General features: G+C 42.9%; 1 pseudogene; it reads left to right on the forward strand.

Moving 5' to 3' along the window:
- The first annotated feature begins 3662 nt into the window (after nucleotides 1-3662).
- LOC101686166 lies at nucleotides 3663-4012 on the forward strand (annotated as a pseudogene).
- The last annotated feature ends 5823 nt before the right edge of the window (nucleotides 4013-9835 follow it).

Here is a 9835-nt window from a genome sequence, read left to right on the forward strand (position 1 = left end):
TGTAGGAGATCTAAATACTAGTTCACAGTTAGGAAGATTTGATATCATAAAGAAGACACATCACTTTATTATTTTAATGATTGTATAATGAAAGTCCTAATGAAGTTTTTCCACACAATCTGACAAGGGTGAAGAAATGCTAAGACAAATCTGAAGAAGGTGGCCATATACATGGGAAGGGAGAAACTTGGAAGAGTGAACAAAACCTGTTTTGTTACATAACAAAGCTTACCATACAGGTTTGGTAGATAAAATAGTGCAGCGTTGGACTGGGGATATATACAAAGGCCAGTGGAAGACCTCTGGCAGCCTGAGACCATAATCACATATGTGCATGAGCTTGGTACATGAGAGCTGGCCTTAAAATCAGTATGGAAAAGAATGGACCAAACAGCTAGTGATTCTAGGATAATGAGATATCTTCATTTTGGAAGAAGATAGCATTAGGTCATTATCTCTGACCACACAAAAAAATAATTCCATTGTGTAAAAGATACAACTGTCAAAAACAAAACCATAAAACTTCTCAAAAAAAAAAAAAAAAAAAAGAAAAGCATAGGCAAATATCGTTATGGTAGTAGAGAAGGGACAGATTCTTTTTAGTGATAGGAGAAGTGTAGTCCAGAAATAACAAGTTTGATAAAACAGTCTAAATAAAATTATAAATTCTCATGCCAAGAATCAAGAAAGAACATGAAAAGGACAGATTTCACAAAGCATATAATCGACAAAACATCGGTAACGAGAATATCCATAGAATTCCTACTTAAAAAGATAAACCTAGCAGAAAGATAGGGAAAATAATATGAATAATTTCCAGAGGATGGAACCTATACATAGATTAAAATATTCTCAACCTTTCACATAAATATGCAAATTTTAAAATGAAACAGCAATGAGATACCATCCCACACATCAGTTTAAGACAAATAATAAGCCTGTTCATACCAAGTGTTGATGAAGATTTAAAGAAATAGGTTCTCTGTACCATGGATCTACATGGTACCAAAGTGGGTGCATTTCAAATGTAAAACAAAATCACAATGAGATACCACTTCATACCCCTTAAAATGGCTATTACTAAAAAACAAAAACAAAAACAAAACAAAAAACACACACACAAAAACAGAAAATAAGTGTTGACTAAGATATAGAGAAGTTAGAACACTTGTTGCTGGGGAAAACAATATGGTGGTACTTCAAAAATTAAATATAGAATTGCCATCCAATCCATCAATTCTACTTCTAGGGATATATTCATGATAATTGAAAGAGTTGAATACATAGTTGTACATCCATGTTCATAGCAGCAGTGTTTACAAGAGCCAAAAAGCAAAAACAATCCAAATATCCATCAACAGATGAATGGATAAACCAATTGTGGTACATACATGCAATAGGACATTATTCAGTCTTGGAAAGGGATAGAATTCTCATATATGTGACAACAGGGATGCATTCTGAATGCATTATGCTAAGTGTAATAAGTCACATAAAAAAGTATTGTATTCTTCCACCTGTCAGAGTTACACCAAAGGATGAAATTCCTAGAGACAGAAAGTAGAGGTTATGAGGGGCTGAGAGGAGGGGAGAACAGGGAATTGTTTAATAGGAACAGGGTTTCAGTATGGATGATGAAAGCATTCTGAAGATGAATGGTGGTGGGGATGCTTACACAATGGTGTGAATGTCCTTTCTGCCACTGAACACCTGAAGACAATTAAAGTGGTAAATTTTATATCTATTTTACCATAATAGAAAAGCTAATGAAGGGATTTTAGGATTATGAGTGCTGCACTGAGTATTAGTGTGGGCTTTCTTGAACTAGTGGGGAATTTGCATGTACCTAGCACCCACTCAGGTGGATGGAGAACCCCAGGTCACGGGGCTCAAAGCTCTTCCCGAAAGCCAGCAGAGCGGGAGGACGGAGACCCAGGATGGGTGGAGAGCTGAGGAGGGCTCAGGTACTCTGCCTGCTGTAAAGCCTGAAAAGGCAGAAATTACTGGTTGAGGGGGAACCCCTAGGCTGACCCAAAACCAGGCGCTAGCTATCAATGAGCCATTTGGATCTGAAACCTAGGCTCCCAGGAAGAGTCCCTCCTTCTGGTTCATGGATTTGGGGCAAGGTTAGGATGGAGGAAGTGGGGAAAGAGAAGGCGGAAGAAAGGGCCAAGAGAGAGGTGTTGAGGCCCCTGGGTTCTCATTCAGCACCCAGGGGAGGGAGGAGAGAGGGTGAACTGTAAGAGAGGGCCCTGTGTAAGCAGGAGGGTAGGAAGGGGAGAAGTGAAGTTGGGAGACTGTCTTATGTAGCCTCAAGATACGGCGTTTCCAGAGCAAGGGTTTTGGAGCCATGAGGACCTCTGAATTTTCATTCCACCATTCACAGTCAGTGTGACCTTCCTGAGCCTCAGTTTCCATATTTATATGTCTGGGAATTTTTTTTTTTCTCTTAGTTTTACAAAAAGTTGAAGTTCTAGCTGATCTTGCTTCCATGTTAACTCAGAAAAATAAATCCAATTATTCAATCAAAGATCTTCTTTGGAACATCGTGCTTGCCTTTTATTTATTAATTTTTTAATTGTTTATCTTGGGACACCCAGGTGGTGCAATCAGTTAAGCATCTGACTCTTGATTTTAGACTCCAGTCATGATCTCAGGGTCATGGGATTGAGCCCCTTGTGCAGCTCCCTGCAGGGCATGGATTCCGCTTAAGATTCTCTCTCCAGGGCGCCTGGGTAGGTTAAACCTCTGCTTTCAGCTCAGGTCATGATCCCAGAGTCCTGGGATTGAGCCCCCCGCATCAGGCTCTCCGCTCAGCAGGGAGCCTGCTCCCCCAGCCCCCTGCCTGCCTCTCTGCCTACTTGTGATCTCTGTCTATCAAATAAATAAATAGAATCTTTAGATTCTCTCTTTGGCTGTCACTCTGTCCCCTCCAAACCCTCTCTAAAAAAAAAAAAAAGAAGAAGAAAAGGAAAAAAGTTTGCCTTTCTGTATCTACTCTAATTATTCTATAGAGGTTTCTTTTTAGTAGAGTCATGTTGATGTCTCTTTAAAACATGAAAAGTTGTCCAATGTCAGAAAACCACAAGGGGAGAGTGTTCTCTACCCAGATTTTGATCTATATGTCACTTTCCTTCTATCTGGTTTTAGTTAATTGAAAGATGGCTTCACACATGTTTCTTCTCCTCATATCTATTCTGGTTCTTTCGAGCCTCATTTCAAAACTCACTCAACCATTTCTGCTTCCTAAAGAAATGCTATTCCATTGGTAATTGAGAAAGCTCCAGGTGCAATGCCATAATCTAATTTCAGGATATTATTAAGAGCATTTAATTCCTATAATTGTGTTTGATTAGAAAAGAATGACTAAATCATGGATGGAATCAGCTGGAGCACAGCAGTTTTAGGGCTTCCTGTTATGAATTTAAATATTACTGGGCAATTTCTTGTGGCTGTTGGAAGTAGCTGTTTTTACCTACAATGGCTTTCCCTATAAAACCTTCTGTAGGTGGGAGACTGGGCCATCAGACAGGGGGCAAGGCTTCTTTTGGGCGGGGCTTCTCATGGGCGGGGCCCGTCCTGGTGCTCCCTCTCTGGCTCCGAGGCCCCAGCCACTCAGGCCTAGCCCAGGTTGGAGCATGGTTAGTTTCGAGGCGCTCCAGATGGGGACCCTACCAGAACAAAGGATATTCCACCATGGGTGAAAGCTCCTGAAGATTTGAAAGATCCCGAGGTGTTGCAGGTCCAGATGCAGCTCTTGGAGGCTCTGTTTGGCCCAGCAGGGTCTCGAATCCCATACGTTGAGCCAGTGAGCAAAGTCATGCTCGAGCTAAAGGTTCTGGAATCTTTGGACCTCAGAGAGGTTGTGGTTTATGGCTCTTACTTGCACGAGCTCGGGGCCAGGTGGATGCTCCAGTCCATGGCCGAATGGCACCGCCAGCGACAGGAACGAGGGATGCTCAAACTTGAGGGTGCCATGAAAGCCCTAGAGTTGGGTCCTTGGAGGAAGTGAAGCTAGTTTGCAAACCACGAACCTGGAATCAGGATTTAAAGAGTAAACTGTGTCTGCAGAGGTGGAATGCATGTGGTCTGGTTGAAATTCTGCTCCAGTCTGACAGGGAAAAACCAGCTGATTTTTGGGTCCCTGCCTTTGTCTCAGTCCTAATGTGGCTTTCCCCCCAGGTTTGCTAATTAAAAGATAAAATTTTAAATAAGTTAAAAAAAAAAACCTTTCTGTAGAATATCATTTTATACTTAAAAGAGGACTGGTATATTTTATTTGATATAATCACCTTAATGTTTTAAATGTTTGGTTTTTTTTTTAAGATTTTGTTTATTTATTTGAGAGAGAGAGAAAAAGCGTAAGCACGAGTGGAGGGAGGGGCAGAGGGAGAAGCAGACTCCCCACGGGCAGGGAACCAGACATGGGGCTCCATTCTAGGACCTCAGGATCATGACCTGAGCTGAACACTTAACTGACTAAGCTACCTAGGCACACCCCCTTTATTTTCATCTTAAAGTTGAAGACGTCAAAGATGAGGCTTAAATGACCTGCCCTAAACTCATTAGTAGTAGGTGGCTTCTTCATGTGTCCTCAGGTTTTAATTGATCCTTCTGGCATCATTGTTACATGAAAGCCAACACCGCATGCTCCATGTTATCCCTAAATTTATTTGTCCACTTGTCTTCAAGAAATCTGAGATTACGCTAGGTTGCGTGCCAGACACATGCTATGATTGGCCATTGTTCAGCAACTTCCACAGAAAGGAGGGTGAAGGATGCTTCTACTGGATACTCTTGAAGTTGTGGTCTTTAAATTATGGCCCATTATACTTCATTCCAAATGATTCTTGATATCATGGAGGACACTGATGTTATTATTATAAATAATTATCTGTATTGTGCAATCAATAACCCCTGGTATTTGTATTCTTTTGGTATTATTGTAAGTTGAGGTTTTTCAACCATGGCAGTACTGACACATGGAGACATATCTTTCTCTGGAAGAAGCACTGGAGGATATTTTGCAATCCCTGTCTCTACGAACTAAATGCTAACAGCACCCCATCTCCCCAGCTGTGACAACCAACGATATCTCCAGGCATGGTCAAATACTCCCAGGGCAAAGTCATTCTTAATTGAGAACACATGCTGTCAATGTTATAAGCAACAAAAATATTTTGTTCTCTTAAATTATCAAGTCCTCTAAACCAAGGAAAAATTATTACTTACTTAGAAGCGTATTTACTTATTGATTCTTGTACAAGTCATCAGTAGAAATCAATTGAGAATGTATCCCAGAAGAGAGAGAAACCAAAATCTAGTTAATTCAAACGTTACCCCTGGGACCAGGTAATCAAAGATGTTCTTAACTGGCTATCTTACCAAAGTCAATACAGACTAGAGTTTCATCCATCTTAACCACAGAACATGTTTTCTCCTAGAAAAATTCCTTTTAGAGGTCTTAGAACTGGGAACTAAGAAAACAAACCAAGGTCAACATCTTTGGTTATATAACATGTGTGTTTGATACACATTATCAAGGCTCTGGGTAAAAAGGCATGAAGAGGAAAGGGAGGACAAAAGAGTCCACCACAAAATGGTTGTTACTTGTCATCTCTGTCCAGCACTTGGCTGTGTGGCCCGGGAGGCAGTGTCTTCCCTATCGTGGGAGGTTTGCAAACAGGGTTGAAGTGTGGGAAACAGGACGAGAACAGGTCTGGCAGATCTGGATCTGAAAGCTTACTGGCTTGAACTGTAACTCCACTGAGCCTCATCCAATCTGTAAATGAGAATGCTTCCCATTCAAGTTGTTTTGAACATCGACGATACCATTTACAGAGACCCTGGCCTCTGCTCAACATTCAGTCCCCAGCAGCTTTGTTTCCAACTTCTGCATAGTCCCATGTTTCTGCTGGAGATGGGGCTGCCTCACTTGTAGATTCTAGGCATGGCTGTATCCTGATAGATACCCAGGAACTGTGGCGATTTAAAGTCTGCTTCAAAATGGCTTTATTCATTATCATAAAGCAAACATTTCGCAGTACCCATCAGAATTGCCTAGAATTGCCATGCCTATTCTTATCAACTTTCCCTTGAAACCAGCCTTTACTGTTTCATGGATTAAGAAAAAGAGTGAACCAGAATAATGGTCAGGGGCTCCCTTTGCTGAATCCTGGTTTATGGCAGCAATAAAAGTCGCGTGTTACCCAACTATAGGCATAACTATTTTTAAATAAGCTAAGCTTCTCTGCTTACATTATGCAGACCTGCATGGAAGGGTGGACTGGAGGGTCTGAAACTATCTCAGGGCTCTGTTATGCGCGTTCAGCTTCCCTGGCACAGGAGGCTAGGTGGGATAGAGCGAGAAACCCCAGGCAAGGACAAAATGCCCTTCTCCTCTTGCTGGAGTGCTTTCCCTCTGCAGGACTGAGAAGGGCGCCAGACACCAGAACAAACCAACACGACAGTGTTGATCACAAGCCAGCTCTGACTTAGCCATTCATCAAAATATTTGCTCCTTGAAACTATTTTCATTCCACAGACAATGCTTCATGAGTAAGGCTCTCTAGCATGCTGCAGTGGGATGCAGGTTAGTGGGTTTCAATGACTTTCACAGTGATAGAGCCCTTTCTGTACATAGAACTTCCCAGGGGGCACTGATCTGGAAGTCCAGGGAGAGGGAAACCCCCATGGTGGAAGGTGAGGTGAAGAAAGGAGTTATGAAGTCTGTCCATCCCTTGGACCCCCTGCACAGCTCTTTCTAGATGCCTGATGGCATCCCTTGAATTTCTATGACTCCTGGAATCCAGATGGACAACGAGCGGGACACTGGCCTTTCCGATCCCTTTCTTGTTTAATAACCTTCTTGGCACTCGTTTGCACACATGCCCTTGCAAGCCCTTCTAGCATCAGTAGATGATAAGAGATCGAGGCACTTCCCTGCCAACTAGGTCTTTAGAACCGCCTGAATGTAACAGAGTCCCTGTTCTTAACTCAAAGATTCTTTTAATGACATTTAATAAGAGAACACTTTTACTTTATTATCTCCTGATGCTTTTCCATGACTTACCTTTTTTCTTTCAAAATAGAAGGTTGTGGAAGAGATGGTAATACAGTAGCTACCAGCATTTGTTGAAAGAACACCTGGAGATAATTGTTCACTTGATGCTACCATGGTTTTAGATGTCTGGGAAAGAGCCACGGGAAGTAGAGTTCTGAGTGTGAATAATGGTTCTGCCATTGCGGGGAAGCTGGGGGCTGCTCTCGTGGATACTCTGCTGATCCTGCCTGGATTTTGAAGTGTCTGAGACAGAGTCTGGCACATGGTAGGGGCTCAACATACACTGGCTGCCAAAGAAGAAACCCAGGGCCCCAGAAGCAGGGGGGCTTGATCACACTCTCCAGAACACTGCTGAAATGTCATTCCAACGTGGCATCGCTGGAGTTTGCTAATTCTTTCTCCCTTCCTTCTGGCATCCAACTCCCCCAGGAAATAAGAAAGCAATATGAGAGAGGATACATTTGTGTTTTTCATTCTCTTCTAGTAGCACAACTTCTTCTTCTTCTTCTTCTTCTTCTTCTTCTTCTTCTTCTTCTTCTTCTTCTTCTTTTTAACACAGTGTAGGGATAGCGCCTGGCACAAGTAGATGCTGGAGGCTATTAGTGAGAGGACATGAAGCAGGAACCCCAGAAATGCAGATTTGATTGAAGGAAGTTGCAATATGAAATTAAGCTGGCAGGCTTTAAGTTGTCATGAGGTCTAGGAAGAAGAGAAGTCTCGTTCCGTCCCTCTTGAGGCACCCTTGGTGGCGTGTGCACAACTACCTGTCTCCTGCAACCCTCTCTCCTTTCAAGGTGCTCTTGGACATCTTCCGATCTGTGACAAAGTGTCTTCTCTGGTTGACAGCTTTAGGCACTCGTTTGCATTAGGCGCTCATTAGCTTTAGGACTTTGTGGCTACAGAGACGTTTTTCCCTTTGGAGGCATTTTTAGCACCCTCCGTTTGAACAATGCCACATCATACATTCTGCCAAAAGACATGAAATGCAACAGAGCAGAGGATGGGGCTGGTGACTGGCATCTCAGGTCTGTGTGGGGTCAGAAACTTTGGCTTTTCGGAAATGCTCGAAGAACAAACTGCCAACCGGGGAGCCAATGATATCACCACAATGATATCAAGCTTCCAGTCAGGCAAGCATGAACCTACCTGCCGATGGGGCACTCAGCGTTCAACAGACTCAATAAATGGTGAAGAAAATCTGAACAGGAGGGTAAGGATTTGAGCAAGAGCCTGAAAATTCTCTGTACAGTCCCCAAATCTCTCCCAACCCAGTCTCCTTGGTGCCTGAAATCTCTTCTTTACACATTCGTACGACAGCGAATTTCTCCAGGTATCTTTTTAAAAAGGTACAGACTTCGAGAAGGCACCCCCAGATCCCAGTGTGAATTAATCAGATGCCTCTCCTCACCGGCAGCAGACATAGAGGCAAATGGAGGTTCTGAGTGGTAAGACCATGATCGAGCCTTTGTCCTTCCCATTAGGCCTTCCAGCAAGTGCTAGTTGTGTGATAATGTTTCAGTGGGACCATGCTGTACTTCTGGGAAAGCCCTTCTCTGCAGACTCTGTCCTCTGCACAGGCAGAGAAAGCAGAAACCGAATTTGTGAGTTCCTTTCCCACGATTGCTATTCTCCAAAAGCTCTGCATAGTGAAGAATGTCGTGTCATATAATCCTGACTATAAAAGCAAAGAACCTGTGTTAGAGGGAAGGAAAGGAGCTGGAGCGTGTACGAAGATGCCCACTTTGGGTAGTAAATGGGTCTTAAGATCATGCGCAATTCCGCTTGGACGTATTATGGGCATATTAATTTTCATTTCAGAAATGTTATTCCCATTTCTCACTCATCTTTAATGTGCAGGGGCTAATGATTTTAACTTTCATTGTTCTTGTCCTTGAGCCTGTCAATGAGATAACGATCTTCCACGATCCATGTTCTGCTGCCTGTAGAATTCTTCTACAAAGTAAATCCTGATGCTCTAACTGATCGAGTGTTGTAAGGTTTTGCTTTAATACACTGAAATATTTTACTGAGTGGGGAAATGAAGAGGATGTATAATTTGTTGTCATTTTCTTTCTTTCTTTTTTTTTTTTTTTAGGTTTTGTTTATTTATTTAGAGCACACAAGAACAGGGACAGGGACAGAGGGAGAGAATCCTCAGGCAGATTCCTCATTGAGCTCAGAGCCTGACGCAGGGCTCGATCCCAGGACCCCAAGATCATGATCTGAGCCGAAACCAAGAGTCGGACGCTAAACCACCTGAGCTGCCCAGGCATCCCAAGTTGTCGTCTGTTTATGGTCTCACTTTATGGGTGGGGGCAGCAGCTGTCCTGGAGGTCCTCCAGCTCCTGCCGGAACTCCTTCAGCTTCTTAGAATCCTGGGCCAGGTGCCTATGTAGCTTCATGGCAGGTGTACGAGCCAGTCAGTCAAGACATTGATGTCGGGTGCTTGCCAATGGTGAAAGACAAATGCAGGTTCCTGTTTGCAGTCCTGCACTCCAGCAGGTCCTTCTTGTTGGCCTTGGTTTCTCCTGCTTCGGTCCCCTTTTCATTCCCCACTGAAAGCCCCACAGGCTTTGGTTACTGAAATAATTGCTGTACATAGACGTTAACGGGCTGCCCTAGTCACATCAAGTCAGATTCCTGTATCCCAAATTCTATGTTCCTCATTGATTTCGATTCTCTGATTAACCCTCAACTAATGAATTCAGTCTTGTTAAGGGATTCACAATGTTACCAATTCCTTCAAAGAATCGACTACTGTCCTGGTTAATT

Source organism: Mustela putorius, unplaced genomic scaffold, assembly GCF_011764305.1.
Source record: "Mustela putorius furo isolate JIRA1106 unplaced genomic scaffold, ASM1176430v1.1 tig00003909_pilon_pilon_pilon, whole genome shotgun sequence".
NCBI lineage: Eukaryota > Metazoa > Chordata > Mammalia > Carnivora > Mustelidae > Mustela > Mustela putorius.